Below are 15920 nucleotides of genomic sequence, written 5' to 3' on the forward strand. Positions count from 1 at the left end.
TCAGTTCAGAACTAGAGCAGGAAAATAATTAGTGTGCTGGTGGGAGAGAGACAGATGTATGCTTGCAGAAGAGAAATCTGTAGCAGGGAAGGAAATGCATACCTGCTGGATATTTAGCTGGTACAGAAGATGCCGAGCAGGTCGCCTCCGCGTAGCGGCAGTACTCCTACCTTGAACAACTCCTAACCCTAACCGCGCCGCCAGCCGCCCCTCCCCGCTCCTCCCCCGCTTCGCCGCCGCCGGAGGGGACACCGGTGAAGCCCGCGTCCCCAGGGAAGGTGGCGGCGGGGCGTACTCGCCGTTTTCACGCAGATCTCGCGGCGGCCGGTGGAGCGCGGTGGTGTTCCGCCGGGGGCTGGCGCCTGCTGCAAATGAGGCGGCGTCCCTCACGGCGGCGGGGCTGCCCCTGAACGGCGCTTGGTGGTGGCCACGTGGCGGCGCGCGGGTGGGCCGGATATGGGCTTCCGGTCTGCGTCCTCGTCGTGGCAGCGCTTGCCGTTGCCCTCGGCCATGAGGCGTGGTCCGGGACGGGCCTAGCACCGGTGGTGTTGGCCAGGACGCACGCTGGCAGCATCCTACTTCATCTCGCATCGTCTCGTTGGCCAATGGTGGTGGTCATCTTCGTCGTCAAAGATGGCCGGTCAGATGCTTGGTGATCGGATCTCGAGATCCATCATCTAGTCTCGGCTGCGAGTTGGGGAGACATGGTTGCCGGTGAAAACCGAGCTATTGGCAGGCGATGGCGGCGTTCTACGCCGTTACCTTAATGGAGGCATTGTCGTGTAACTACTGTCGACCCACTCGTGCTGCTCTGGGGGAAACCCTAGAATCTGGTGTTCCAGATCGGACGATGGCGGCACTGCGGTGTCGTTTCTCTCTTGGGAGCATCATTTGTGGAGCAGCGCTGGAAGTCAGAGGCAGGAGGTGGAGCGGCTTCGTCTTGCACGGAGCTTCGGTGGAGATGTCAAGTCATGACTGACCGACAGGTGCTACGCTTTGTCATGCCTGGTCGGCAGGTGCTACGCACGACAGATCTTCCGAAGAGTTCAAATCGTGTCGGCTAGTGGTACTTGGCAGCATGGTGTTGAGGTGTATCAGTGGTGACCGCGACGTGCACAGCTGTTTGCATGCAGGGAGGAGGTGCCGTTAGGCGCCGTGGTGACGTCGATGATAGCTAGACCGACCAAGGTTGATGCATCAGTACAGTTCTGAAGATGGAGCGATGGCAGTTGGCGGCGACGGCCTCTGAGAGCACGCCGGACCGGCGAGATCCATGCCTGGCAGGCGTCCTGGATGGGTCCTCAGGTCTTAGATGTTAGGTTTGGCTGCGATGTCTGTTTGGTATTAGGCCCAGGCTATGTGCGCCCCTTTATCAACTGGATATATGTAGCGACAGTTTGTTGCTTAGACGGCGGCTTTAATCTTACTGTGGTGTTACTTTGTAAGGTCTTGTAAGAATAATTAATAAAGTGGCTGTAAGCATCGTCCAGATGCAAAGGCCGGGGGTTATCCTCCTTTTCTAAAGAAAAGAAGAAGATGCTGAGCAGATCTATGAACTATGATGCCTGCGCAAAGCAGAGCAGAGCAGAGCAAATCGGTTCCCATTGTGACCAAATTGGTTGAAATAAGACGCTCCAGATCCAAGATCTAGTCCCCATTGGTGCAATATAAGCGGAGCAGGAGAGGGGGGAGGAAAATGGCAGGCATACCTTTCTTTGCATAACCCTAATTGTAGTATGTACCACATCACACCACAGCAGAGCACCATTAAATCCCCATTGCAGGAGCAGCATGGAGGTGGACAAGAGAGAGAAGGAGGCACCAGGGAGCAATGGGGGGAGGCGCTGGTGGCGGCCGGAAACCGACGGTGGCCGTGCTGAGTGGCGGCGCTGGTGGCGGCCGGAAGCCAGAGCAGAGCTACGGCTACTGCAAAGGGGAAAACTTTCCACCCTTCCACCGCGTGAGATTTCACCCATGCGTTTTTCTTTCTCATGGTTCGCTTTTAATACCTTTTTAGTCCATGCGCTCCTTTTTAGTACTGTACTTGGCATAGCTTCTAAAACTCTAAGGGCGCGTTTGGTTCACGCATTTGTTTTAGCGCATTTTGCATACTTGTTCCATTTAGGTCTCATTGGACAAATGCAGACAAAATACCAACATATACATGTAGTTTGGTTGCCTGCATTAGGCTTTCTGCATGAGGGGATCAGCATGTCGTTTGGTTGCCCGCGTCGCTGTTGTTAAACCAACAACGCGTTGTTTGGTTGCAAACGACTAAAGATGTGATCGTCACTTCTTACTAGTGGTGACCTCACAAAGGGCAGTTTATCCCAACTACTAGCAAATGACAGTACAAATTATTAAGAGCCAACATGGCTGAATAGGGAAAGTTCAATGATGCTAACAAGGTGCATGTTCATCCTCTTCCTCTTCCTCTGCTGTTGATGTGCTGCTTCCACTTCTTCGCTTCTGTTGCTGCCTCTTTCTTCTCCCCCCTCTTGTTCTTCTGCTTCAGATCCTTGTCTGAATTTTGTTATCCCACATTGCCCGAGCCCACTCCAACCTTTCATTCTTACACGCTTCATTGTCGAACACCTCCACACCATGGTCGGAGCTGATCATCTCATCAGGAGTCACATCTTCCTCCTCCGGCACAAATTCATCAACTCCCCATTGCAGGATCCAGTTGTGAATGATGCAACATGCAAGAACAAGCTTCGCCAGGGTATTCGATCCCTCGAGGTCCCTGGCTTGTAATATAAAGCTTGTTGACTTTAATTTGTGTCTAGAGTTGTGTTGTGATATCTTCATGTGAGTCTCTGGTCTTGATCATGCACATTTGCGTGTATGATTAGTGCACGATTAAGTCAGGGTGTCACAACAGTCATCCTTGGATGAGGTGACTACGGGCCTAGCTGGCGAAGGCAGATGGGTGCTGTTTGGGATGGTGACGGTAAGCTAGTTTGCGTAGCGATTTGGGATGGTGCTCCCTGGTCGTGCTAGGCAAGATGCCATGGCAAGGCATCGCGTGGAGCCACGGCTCGTGGCGCCTCGGATGCAAGGCTCTGGAAGCTGGTCCGAGTTGTTGGATCTGGTGGTGGTGTGCTTCAGACGTCATGCATTGCATTGGGGTGTGGCTTGCTCCGGATTCAAGTCATGCTCAGTTTCGGTCAGAGCGGGTTGGGAACGATGTCGTTGCATGTGGATTTTCATTGTTGGAGGCGTCACCTAGGTTTTCTGCCACCTCTCCCTACAAATCCCGGTGAAAAATGACATTTGCTTTTCTCGAATCGGCGATGGCGCCTCCATTGGCAGCATTACTTTGGTGGAAGCATTGTTTTGGAGTCAAGTCTTGTGGTGGGAGCACTGAGCCTGTGGTTGTGTGGTTAGTCGGGCGCCGCGGCTGTGGAGCGAGCATGGAGTTGGTGGTGGTGCATCCGTTGGGACTAGTCGGTTGGTTGATGGGGGATTGGCAGCATGAGCACTCTCCAGGTGCAACGTGTGACAGGTGTGTTTTTAATTGAAATGTTCAGACTGCCAGTGCTAGTAGTACACCTATATAACCATTTTTTGTCTCTCCATTTAGAGTGCAAATTTGTATTTTGTGGAGAGGTTGATGTATGAAAGCCCTAGATAGATGCTTTGGTGTTTCTTTTGTTGAGCGATGTGTTATGTGTTGTTGCAATTATTTTTCTTGAATAATGAAAATAAGATGCACAAGGCTCTGAAGAAGCTTCAGAAGATGAGCTTGGAGAAGTTTCCATATAGCTGGATTTCGATATGAAATTGGATTTCTAGAGCATTATCACATAAAGATTACTAGAATTTTCTCCAAGACTCATCTTGGTTTTACAGTACTAACGTGTTTAGGTTTTACAGCCCTAGTGTTTAGAGTGGAAACATTACACATTTAATAATGGAGAAAATTATATATACTTTTCATCCCTCAACTTTCGGCAAAGTCTAGATTTGATCCCTCGACTACGAAATGAACAACTTGCACCCAATTCTTGAACCCGGACAAGCTAAGTCCCTCTCCCAATTGCAAGCGGTTTCTAAATGACATGGCGTGGTTTCGACCAGGTGTGCGTCCACATGGCAATCCGCAATTGGTCTTCTTCTTCCTTGTTGTTCTAACTCAGCTCGGCATTTCGTCGAGCAGTTCCAGTGCGTGTAGCTGCATGAGGAGAACGTGGGCGTGGAGGCCTCTGACGTAGTGGCATTGGTCCCTCACGAGTCACGATCTCTGCAAGGCAACTCTGGCGCGTGCCGCCCGCCCGGTCGACACCGAGCTCGCCTGCGTGAGGACGATGACGGCGGCAACGCGTGCACCGCCAGACATGCACCGGCTTGCCGGCTACCGTCCGTCGGCTGCACGCACCGCTATCGTCTGCCCCACGTTGCTGCCAGGTTGCTCGATGGTCGACACCCCATCCGCGCCTTGAGCCCTTGACCAAGCTCGCCGTGGCCGTGCCGAGACATCGTTGGCCCACCCAGCTGGACATCGCCACCGTATCCGTCCTTGTCCACGCTCGCTGTGCCCAACCGTCGTCGGTCCTACGTGTAGGGGAAGTCGGAGGAGATCCTGATGGGTTATGGTCAGGAGAGCAGCTTGGCCGTGCGAGCGCACGCACAACACCTCTTCTTTGTGCCTAAAAGATTGGCCACGTATCACTTTGGACTGGTAAAAAACATATATGTATGAGCATCAGGACTTCCACGCCCACGCCTACATAAATGGATGCCATACTACATACTCCCTCCTCTGTCCGAAAATACTTGTCATCAAAATGTATAATAAGGATTATTCATTTTGATGACAAGTATTTTTAAGAAGGAAATACATGTTATAACCCATGGCATACTACATACATATGTATCAGCATCAGGACTTTCACGCCCACGTGTCACTTGCGTCAGTACTGTGTTATAACCCATGGCATACTACATAGGAAACCCATGTTGCAATTTGGAGCTAGTACTCTAGTTTTTTTTTAGAAAAGGAGGATGTACCCCCAGCCTCTGCATCTGGGCGATGCATGCAGTCATTTTATTAATTATGAACAAAGAACTTACAGAGTAATACATCAGTATGTCAGAAGCCACCATCTTGGCAACACCTGTTGCTACTCCTATTCCCTCGATGAAGGGGTGCCAAATGTCCGAGCCTAATACCAAAGCCTAACATCTAAAGTCGGATTTCCCAGCCTAGGAACATACCCGGACTGGGTCACACACCGGTCTAGCACACTCACAGTGGGCTCCACATGCGCACACTGTAAGGCCCGTCACCACCTTCTTCATCGATCCATCTTCAGAGCAGAAACTGACGCATCGACCATGCCATGCCTCTTTGCCATTGACGCCACCATGACGCCAGACAACGTCATCCCCTACGTGAGTCAATCGTTGCACATCGGACACCAATATTCCAGAGTGCCAGGCCGTCGAGATCCATCACCATCAATGTGTAAGATGAAGCATCGCTCCACCAAAAATGTCGTCCACTGGTCCCTTGAACCCGAGCACACCTCCAAGAATGATGCCCCGAAGGGGTAAACAACATAAGAGTGTCACCATCTTTTGATCTATCAATCTAGGGTTTCCCCTGGGGGTAGCAGATAGTGGTCTAGAACTTCTCCATGGCGAGGCCTTCAACAAGGGAATGACACCGCAAAGCGCCGCCATAGCCGGCCTTGTCATCTAGCCGAGAGCAGGTTTTCACCCAGATCTATTCGAAGAACTCCATCCAACTTCTTGTGCACGGATCGCCACCTTCTCTATTAGGTACTGGACCACAAGGATCCAGCCGCCTGACCGGTCGCGGCACCGCCACGGTGCCAAAGCAGCCGGCTTTGTCAGGCCCACCACGTCTACCTTGCGCCGCGTACCAGATCCGTTGGTTCGCCAAAGCTCATATGGGCCTGGCGAGATCCAAGACTCCGACCGCGGCACCACCATGGTGCAAAAGCAGCCGCTTTTGTCCAGGCCACCATGCCATCCTGCCGCCGTGAACCAGAGCTGTCGGCCCGCCAAAGCTCATCTGGGCCCGGCGAGATCCGAGAATCCGGTCGCCGCCACAAGGGCGCCTCCGCCATGGGAAGGCTGCGCCGCCGCCGCCACGTCCGTCGCTGGGCACCCGCGACACCGTGCCGCGGAATCACCGTAGACCATGTCGCCGCCGCCAGAAGAAGATGCCACCGCGCGTGAGGGAGAAGACCCCGCGGCCGCCGTCACAGCCCATAGCCCGGGCTTTGCCGGCATGAACTCGGGAGGCGGCTGGTGGGAAAGATCAGAGAGAGGTGGATGAGGGCCGGCCGCGTGATCTCCCCCCGTGTCGCCTAGGGTTGGAGACGCTGACCTGAATAAATTAAAATTATGAAAGTCCATTGTGTTGTGCCCCATGGTAATACTCCCTACTTCTCAAGAAAAAGCCAGAGACACTCACGGCCAAGTTTCTATTTCTCGTCAGTTCATAGCTTGAAGAGATGTACTCCCTCCGTCCCATAAAATGTTCTTATATTGTGGGACAAAGGGAGTACTTATCTATATGATGTAACAAATCCTTGTTCATAAATGGTTGTAGATTTGCTCCTTTGTTTGAAATGCAGGGACTATTACCAAATAGTAGTACTCTTGTCAGCGACAAGGTACTGGACGAGCTCGAAGCAGAGACCCGTTCAAATCTCAAGCCCAGTCCAAGGCCCAAATGCAAGCCGCAGCTCCCGCGTCGGCTTGCAGGCCCAGAATGAGCCCTTGGCCTTGTAACGATAGCGTGTGTGGCAGAACGACTAGCGGCTGGCAAGGATAGCGTGTGTGTGTTCCTCTCCTCCCTCTTGGTCCCCTTTTCCCATGGATTTGTAGCTCGAATTCGTAATCATGGTGTAATTGAGAGGTAGCCCTAACAACTTGGCATCAGAGCCATTCGATCCGGCGGCCGTGCCGGTCCACAATCTCCATACACTGTTTCGCTGACAAGCTGAGCGTCGCGGCCATGGACAGAATCCCGCCGGAGACGAATGCTATCTACGATCTACTTCGAGCCGACTTCGACAGGGCCAACCGCGACTGCAACGACTCGACGGCGCAAGCTACCGCGCAGCTCGATGCCAAGCTCGACCTCCTCTCGGGCAGCATCGATGAGGTAAAGGTCTCGATCGTCAACATCGACAAACTGCGGCAGGGGCTCGATCGCTCCGCTCCGCCGCTGCCGGAGTTTCCAAAAGGTTGCAAATGCTTACAAGAAGAGCTAGCTATAACAATGTTTCGTAGTATATAAATAAAAAGAAATTGCAAATGCTTACAAGAAGAGCTAGCTAGCCTAGGTGGTCATCGGAGTCACCGGGCTAGGATGTCCTGTGAGGTTGCGTGTTTGAGTCTCTAGCCACACAATACTTTTTGCGAAACCAAAATAGTGGACATTGAAGAAGAAATTATCAAAGCGAGACGAAACCAAGTATATCACTTTCCTTTATTAGTAGGAATAGATATAGATTTCATTATAATACATAAGATACCAATGTTCTCTAATGTGTTTTGCCTTAGTCAATTGGTGCTAAGGATGTATGTTTTACATATATGTAGTTCGTGTATACCCCCTTTTGCAATAGGCACAGTTACACCCACGAGAAGTGATGTAACATATCATGTTCATATGTTTCAGTTCTTCTCAAGTAGTCAACGACGAAACTCTCCAATAGCCCAGATGGGATATAAGTTGCAGTAGTTGCCATAATTGAAGTACACGGAGCAATTGAAGCATCCAACGTGTTCCTATCACCAAAGGTGTAAGTTCATACTGTTTGAGGTAGCGTTAATAGACATTTCCATATAAAGTAATATAGTATGATACTACCGCATATTTATTAGTCTAATAGGGTCCACTAATAGCAAGGTTATTAGAGAATTTCACTCGATCATGATAGGGTTGTGTGCCCTGAAAATAGCTTTTTGAAGAGTATGTACTAGTTACGATTCTAAGAAGGAACAGTAATCTGTTGATATAGTGCGATACTTCTGTAGCCTCAAAAGTTCAACACTTACTTGCTGGGGAAACTCCCCTGTGTCTAGTTGCATATTCATCAATTCTTTTGCGGCATGATACAATGGTGCGGGATCTCGTTCAACCTGAATAGAATGACCGCGAAATTGAAATAACATACGGATATTAGAATAGTTTAAAAATGATATTTTAGCTTCTCAGAGTCAATATAAATGAACCATTAACAAAACATACCTGCCCAGCATAAACTAAAGCCAACATTGCCCAAGCAGTGTTCACCGCGTGAGGACTAGTAGCATCCACATAAGACTGTAAAATATTAGAGCGGAAACCATTTTTAAATTCATTAAGATTTTCCCTAATCTGTACTGGAAAATATATCAAGGTTCAAAGGGAACATGATATAGCAATTTTTAGTTATAGTAATGTTAAATGGCCAACCATTATGCAAATAGTTCACTATTAAATCAAAAGACTCAAGCTGGTAGCTTGCACAATATTGGCATTACAGTAAGACATTTAGCCAGGCAAGTTATGAGCAGCATCAACTAAGAAATTAGAACAAACGTATTATCGTCACAATTTCACTACCCTCCAAGACAATGACATCACATGAACTAACATGACTAATTTCTCTATTCACGTAACAACATAATAAGAGAACTATTCTTACTGATTATAGATGAAGAATGAGCAATAATATTAAATGTAGAATTTGGAATTTTTCGAATAGCAATGAGTTATGGGATGGTTGACTATGGCATATATACAACTATTAATTACAACATAACTAAGTGTAGCTCAGAAGGTAGGTTCCTTCTAGTGGAACCAGCCCACCCAGGTTCAAATCCTAGAATTAGTATGGTTGCTCTAAAAAATAGTAATTACAAGCAAATAAATATACGCAAGTTAACGATGGTGAAACAAGTAGGGTTGAGAAGGCAGTCAGTTAAGACCTAGGTGACCCCCTAGCAGATCCTATTTCGTTGGGGGTTCCCAAAGGGGTGATGGTTTTAGTTTAGACTAAATGTGTGTTATCAACACTATTAGAGGTGATAAAATATGGACTGCTATCACCATCTATTCGGTCCGATCATGCCACGAGGCCATGGTGCGATCCTGCCAATTGGTCTATTTTCTTTCCATTAACTGGTGCATGCTCGAGTGTGTACATATTTTTCTAATCTATCAACACAATGAGGCACAATAAGTATTGCATTTTCTCTAGAAATATAATGATCCCAAACTTAGGAGGTTATCTTTTCTTTAGAGAGAAACTTTCCCATGTTCCAATTTTCCAAAGCCTACATCTAAGAATGAAAGATTTGGGTAGCATACCATCGATGGACCTTTCACTTTTTCGGTGATGCATAATCATATGTATTTGACCAGAATATAGCCCATTTTAATGAAACCAGGTTCATTCGACAAGAGTTTGGCTAGAAACTAGAACTTAACCATCTCAATTACAACTCAAGACTAGAGAGATGATATGAATAAACACGACTCTGGGGAAGTAGAAATGAAACTATCAGAACAGATGGCCCAAGATCCCTTATAAGGTGGTCTTGCTCTATAGATTGCCTTGGAATTATAACCGGGCTGGGGCAAGGATGCTGGTTTGTTTAGTCCAGGGTTGCGCAACACACTCTATTCCTAATGAATTTCCAATGGGTGGTTTCAAATTTTGAACTCTTTGGGAATTTCGAGTTTGTGCTAGTGATTTGATAGATACAACTATGAGTGGATAACATCTCAAAAAAACTTGCTCAGGGATAGGCAGATAGCATCTCAAAAGCTTTCTCGAGGATAGACAGATAGCAGCTTTTGTTTAGCATATCAATCTTAGAAAATACAAAAATTAACCTGGAACATACCAAACATTAATCAAATCGTGTGGTTAGATACATAAAATAATAAGAATTACCTTAGTTTCACTTGAAAGATAAGTCTCACCCCATCCACCTGTACTTAGCTGCTTTGACAATAGAAAGTTGCATGCTTTTCTTATGAAGGAACTATTGTCGTAAGTACTTCCAGCAGCAATTAACCCTTTTACAGCAAATAATGTTCCATAAGTGAAACATATACCCCAAATGCCAAACCTATTGGATAAGAATTATTCCAGTTATTGTTTGCCAATATTGGAACTATAAATAATTAGCACCAACAAACTAAATTATTTTAGATACCATGATCCATCCTTCCGTTGACTATTCTCAATAAACATGGCACAATTTTTTATGCATTTTCCTATCTCATCTTTGCGGTACCCTGGGTAATTTTCACTAAACATAATCAAGGCTTCAAGAACTGATGATGTGCATTCGACCGATCTGTCAATTAATTTAAGTACATAAATTAGCTCTTGGAGTATTTAGAACTAAAAGTAATAAATGATATTTTCTGGTGGCAAGATGTTTTTCTCCTTACGGATAGTTGACCATAATATTCAGAAATGACTCAGAAGGGTTAAGAACCTATTTTAAATAAAATCCATGTTAGTGTTGTGTCAGGTAAGACATGCTAAAACAAGAATTTCATTTGTCCATTCTGAATTGATATAAAATAAACAAGAATGATGAATAACTTATTAGCATAAAACTTAAAAGTAGAGCAAAATGGATCTTGGAAATCAAAATTCATTCCCCAATTTGAACTATTAGATTATGCTACAACCTTTTTTTATATTCATGTGCCTCTTTGTGTTCTAGTATTAATATAAAGGGTACTTTCTGCATAAGCTAGTCCCATTCTTTTTTGTGTCATCTATTAGTACTGTTTGTTTGTGACTGTATTGCTAGTAGTACTTTGGGCAGATCAAACAATACCATTCAAAAACAGATGATTCCCAAGGGAGTTCTGGTGTACTATACCATCCTGCCTGTTTGGCTAGTTTTAAAATTTTATATTGAGAAACAGTAATTATGGTCAAGAACTAGTTAAATTGGACTTTCCAATCTCAATTTTCAAACTGTAATTGCTTTTCTTGACTATAAGATCATTTTGTGTACACAAGATTTTTCTTAACCTAATCACATACATCTTGAATAATGTCCCCAAAGAACAGCACTGGGTTTTCTAAATATTAAATAGAACTACCAAACACTCACCTCTATCAATGATGTAGTTCTCTTACACTCGTATGTAGAAAAGGTACCATCATTGTTCTTCAGTAGAGAAAAATGTATTATCAATTATCATCGTTTTGAGGGTCAAGGTAAAATGATTTAATAAGAACACATAACCCATAGGTAAGCATTACGAGATAAAAAGTACAAAATAATTCATAACAAAGGAAGGAGATTTGTTCTTGAATGACATATTAACTTAAAACTCATACTAGAAGAGACAACAACATCCAATGTAGTCAACAATATTGTATTGGGGTTGATTATGATACATTTGATTGTATCTGATTCACTTGAGGTGTGCCATCCTTGGAAAATAAGTCCATGCCCGGCAAAGGTCTGTCATTGGTTCAACGGAGATAGAGGATCCTAGTCGACATTAGACCATGCCAACCTAGCATTGCCTAACAGAAAAAATTGGTTGCAACCCAATCCTACCCATAAGGATTAGGAGGCACTTGTGAAATATATTGTCGACCATTCCTTACATGCTTGAGCTTGTGGGTGAGATAGATTGTGCATGCGATTCAACATGGCACCAGAGGCAAGATGTTTCAGTTCTACATGTTGGTTACGGGTCAACTATCACCACACATTTTTTAATATAACCTATAATTTTATTTGTATTTGCAAAACTATGATGTTTTTGTTGGAAATATGCCCTAGAGGCAATAATAAAAGTATTATTATTATATTTCCTTGTTCATGATAATTCATGCTATAACTGTATTATCCGGAAATCATAATACACGTGTGAATACATAGACCACAATATGTCCCTAGTGAGCCTCTAGTTGACTAGCTCGTTGATCAACAGATAGTCATGGTTTGCTGACTATGGACATTGGATGTCGTTGATAACGGGATCACATCATTAGGAGAATGATGTGATGGACAAGACCCAATCCTGAGCATAGCAGAAGATCGTGTAGTTCGTTTTGCTAGAGCTTTTACAATGTCAAGTATCTCTTCCTTAGACCATGAGATCGTGTAACTCCCGGATACCGTAGAAGTGCTTTGGGTGTACCAAACGTCACAACATAACTGGGTGACTCTAAAGGTGCATTACAGTATCTCCGAAAGTGTCTGTTGGGTTGACACGCATCGAGACTGGGATTTGTCACTCCATATGACGGAGAGGTATCACTGGGCCCACTCGGTAGTGCATCATCATAATGAGCTCAAGGTGGCCAAGTGTTTGGTCACGGGATCATGCATTACGGTACGAGTAAAGTGACTTGCCGGTAACGAGATTGAACGAGGTATTGGGATACCGACGATCGAATCTTGGGCAAGTAAAATACCGATTGACAAAGGGAATTGTATATGGGGTTGTTTGAATCCTCGACATCGTGGTTCATCCGATGAAATCATCGAGGAGCATGTGGGAGCCAACATGGGTATCCAGATCCCGCTGTTGGTTATTTCCCGAGAGCCGTCTCGGTCATGTCTGCATGTCTCCCGAACCCGTAGGGTCTACACACTTAAGGTTGACGCTAGGGTTGTATGAATATGAGTTTGCAACAAACCGAATGTTGTTCGGAGTCCCGGATGAGATCCCGGACGTCACGAGGAGTTCCGGAATGGTCCGGAGGTAAAGATTTATATATGGGAAGTCTTATTTTGGTCGCCGGAAAAGTTTTGCGCGTTATCGGTATTGTACCGGGAGTGCCGAAAGGGGTCCGAGGGTCCACCAGGGGGTCCACCTGCCCCGCGGGGGGGCACATGAGCTGTAGAGGGGTGCGCCTTGGCCTATATGGGCCAAGGGCACCAGCCCCAAGAGGCCCATGCGGCTAGAGATAATAGAGAAGGGAGAGTCCTAAAGGGGGAAGGCACCTCCGAGGTGCCTTGGGGAGGATGGACTCCTCCCCCCCTTGGCCGCACCCTTCCTTGGAGGAAGGGGCAAGGCTGCGCCTCCCCCCCTCTCTCTTTCACCTATATAAAGGGAGGGGAGGGAGGGGCAGCCGCACCCATAAGGCTTGGCGCCTCCCTCCTCCCTACAACACCTCCTCCTCCTCCCGTAGTTGCTTAGCGAAGCCCTGCCGGAGTTCTGCTGCATCCACCACCACGCCGTCGTGCTGCTGGATCATCATCAACCTCTCCTTCCCCCTTGCTGGATCAAGAAGGAGGAGACGTCATCCGCTCCGTACGTGTGTTGAACGCGGAGGTGTTGTCCGTTCGGCACTAGGTCATCGGTGATCTGAATCACGGGGAGTACGACTCCATCATCCCCGTTCCATTGAACGCTTCCGCACGCGATCTACAAGTTGTATGTAGATGCAATCACTCTCCCATGACTCGTTGCTAGATGAACTCATAGATGGATCTTGGTGAAACCGTAGGAAAATTTTTAATTTTCTGCAACGTTCCCCAACAGTGGTATCAGAGCTAGGTTTATGCGTAGTTCTCTATTGCACGAGTAGAACACAATTTGTTGTGGGCGTAGATGTTGTCAACTTTCTTGCCGCTACTAGTCTTATCTTGCTTCAGCGGTATTGTGGGATGAAGCAGCCCGGAACGACCTTACACGTACGCTTACGTGAGACTGGTTCCACCAACTGACATGCACTAGTTGCATAAGGTGGCTAGCGGGTGTCTGTCTCTCCTACTTTCGTTGGAGTGGATTCGATTAAAAGGGTCCTTATGAAGGGTAAATAGAAGTTGACAAATCACGTTGTGGCTTTCATGTAGGTAAGAAAACATTCTTGCTAGAACCCTATTGCAGCCACGTAAAACTTGCAACAGCAATTAGAGGATGTCTAACTTGTTTTTGCAGCAAGTGTTTTGTGATATGATATGGCCAAAGTTGTGATGAATGATGAATGATATATGTGATGTATGAGATCATGTTCTTGTAATAGGAATCACGACTTGCATGTCGATGAGTATGACAACCGGCAGGAGCCATAGGAGTTGTCTTTATTTTTGTATGACCTGCGTGTCATTGAAGAACGCCATGTAAATTACTTTACTTTATTGCTGAACGCGTTAGCCATAGAAGTAGAAGTAGTCGTTGGCGTGACAACTTCATGGAGACACGATGATGGAGATCATGATGATGGAGATCATGGTGTCATGCCGGTGACAGGATGATCATGGAGCCCCGAAGATGGAGATCAAAGGAGCTATATGATATTGGCCATATCATGTCACTACTATATAATTGCATGTGATGTTTATTATGTTTATGCATCTTGTTTACCTAGAACGACGGTAGTAAATAAGATGATCCCTCATAACAATTTCAAGAAAGTGTTCTCCCTAACTGTGCACCGTTGCTAAAGTTCGTCATTTCAAAGCACCACGTGATGATCGGGTGTGATAGATCCTTACGTTCACATACAACGGGTGTAAGACAGTTTTACACATGCAAAACACTTAGGTTAACTTGACGAGCCTAGCATGTACAGACATGGCCTCGGAACACAAGAGACCGAAAGGTCGAACATGAGTCGTATGGAAGATACGATCAACATGGAGATGTTCACCGACAATGACTAGTCCGTCTCACATGATGATCGGACACGGCCTAGTCGACTCGGATCATGTATCACTTAGATGACTAGAGGGATGTCAAATCTGAGTGGGAGTTCATTAAATAATATCATTAGATGAACTTTATTATCATGAACAATAGTCTAAAATCTTTGTAAAATGTCTTGTAGATCAAATGGCCAACGCTCATGTCACCATGAACTTCAACGCGTTCCTAGAGAGAACCAAGCTGAAAGATGATGGCAGCAACTATTCGGACTGGGTCCGGAACCTGAGGATCATCCTCATAGCTGCCAAGAAACAATATGTCCTAGAAGCGCCGCTAGGTGATGCACCCATCCCAGAGAACCAAGACGTTATGAACGCTTGGCAGTCTCGTGCTGATGATTACTCCGTCGTTCAGTGCGGCATGCTTTACAGCTTAGAACCGGGGCTCCAAAAGCATTTTGAGCGACACAGAGCATATGAGATGTTCGAGGAGCTGAAACTAGTTTTCCAAGCTCATGCCTGGGTCGGGAGATATGAGGTCTCTGACAAGTTCTACAGTTGTAAGATGGAGGAAAATAGTTCTGTCAGTGAGCACATACTCAAAATGTCTGGGTTGCAGAACCGCCTGTCCCAGCTGGACATCAACCTCCCGGACGACGCGGTCATTGACAGAATCCTTCAGTCGCTCCCACCGAGGTACAAGAGCTTTGTGATGAACTACAATATGAAGGGGATGGTGAAAACCATTCCTGAAGTATTTTCGATGCTGAAGTCAGCAAAGGTAGAAATCAAGAAGGAACATCAAGTGTTGATGGTCAATAAAACCACTAAGTTCAAGAAGGGCAAGGGTAAGAAGAACTTCAAGAAGGACGGCAAGGATGTTGCCGCGCCCGGTAAGCCAGTTGCCGGGAAGAAGTCAAAGAATGGACCCAAGCCTGAGACTGAGTGCTTTTATTGCAAAGGGAAGGGTCACTGGAAGCGGAACTGCCCCAAATACTTAGCAGACAAGAAGGCCGGCAACACTAAAGGTATATTTGATATACATGTAATTGATGTGTACCTTACCAGTACTCGTAGTAACTCCTGGGTATTTGATACCGGTGCCGTTGCTCATATATGTAACTCACAGCAGGAGCTGCGGAATAAACGGAAACTGGCGAAGGACGAGGTGACGATGCGCGTCGGGAATGGCTCCAAGGTCGATGTGATCGCCGTCGGCACGCTACCTCTACATTTACCTACGGGATTAGTTTTAAACCTCAATAATTGTTATTTAGTGCCAAGTTTGAGCATGAACATTGTAT

General features: G+C 46.3%; 1 pseudogene; it reads right to left on the reverse strand.

Moving 5' to 3' along the window:
• Positions 1 to 7659: 7659 nt before the first annotated feature.
• The window catches only part of LOC123083670 (achilleol B synthase-like), a 52643-nt pseudogene continuing 44382 nt past the window's right edge, over positions 7660 to 15920 (reverse strand).

The sequence above is a fragment of the Triticum aestivum genome, chromosome 4A (genome assembly GCF_018294505.1).
Source record: "Triticum aestivum cultivar Chinese Spring chromosome 4A, IWGSC CS RefSeq v2.1, whole genome shotgun sequence".
In the NCBI taxonomy this organism is placed as follows: Eukaryota; Viridiplantae; Streptophyta; class Magnoliopsida; order Poales; family Poaceae; genus Triticum; species Triticum aestivum.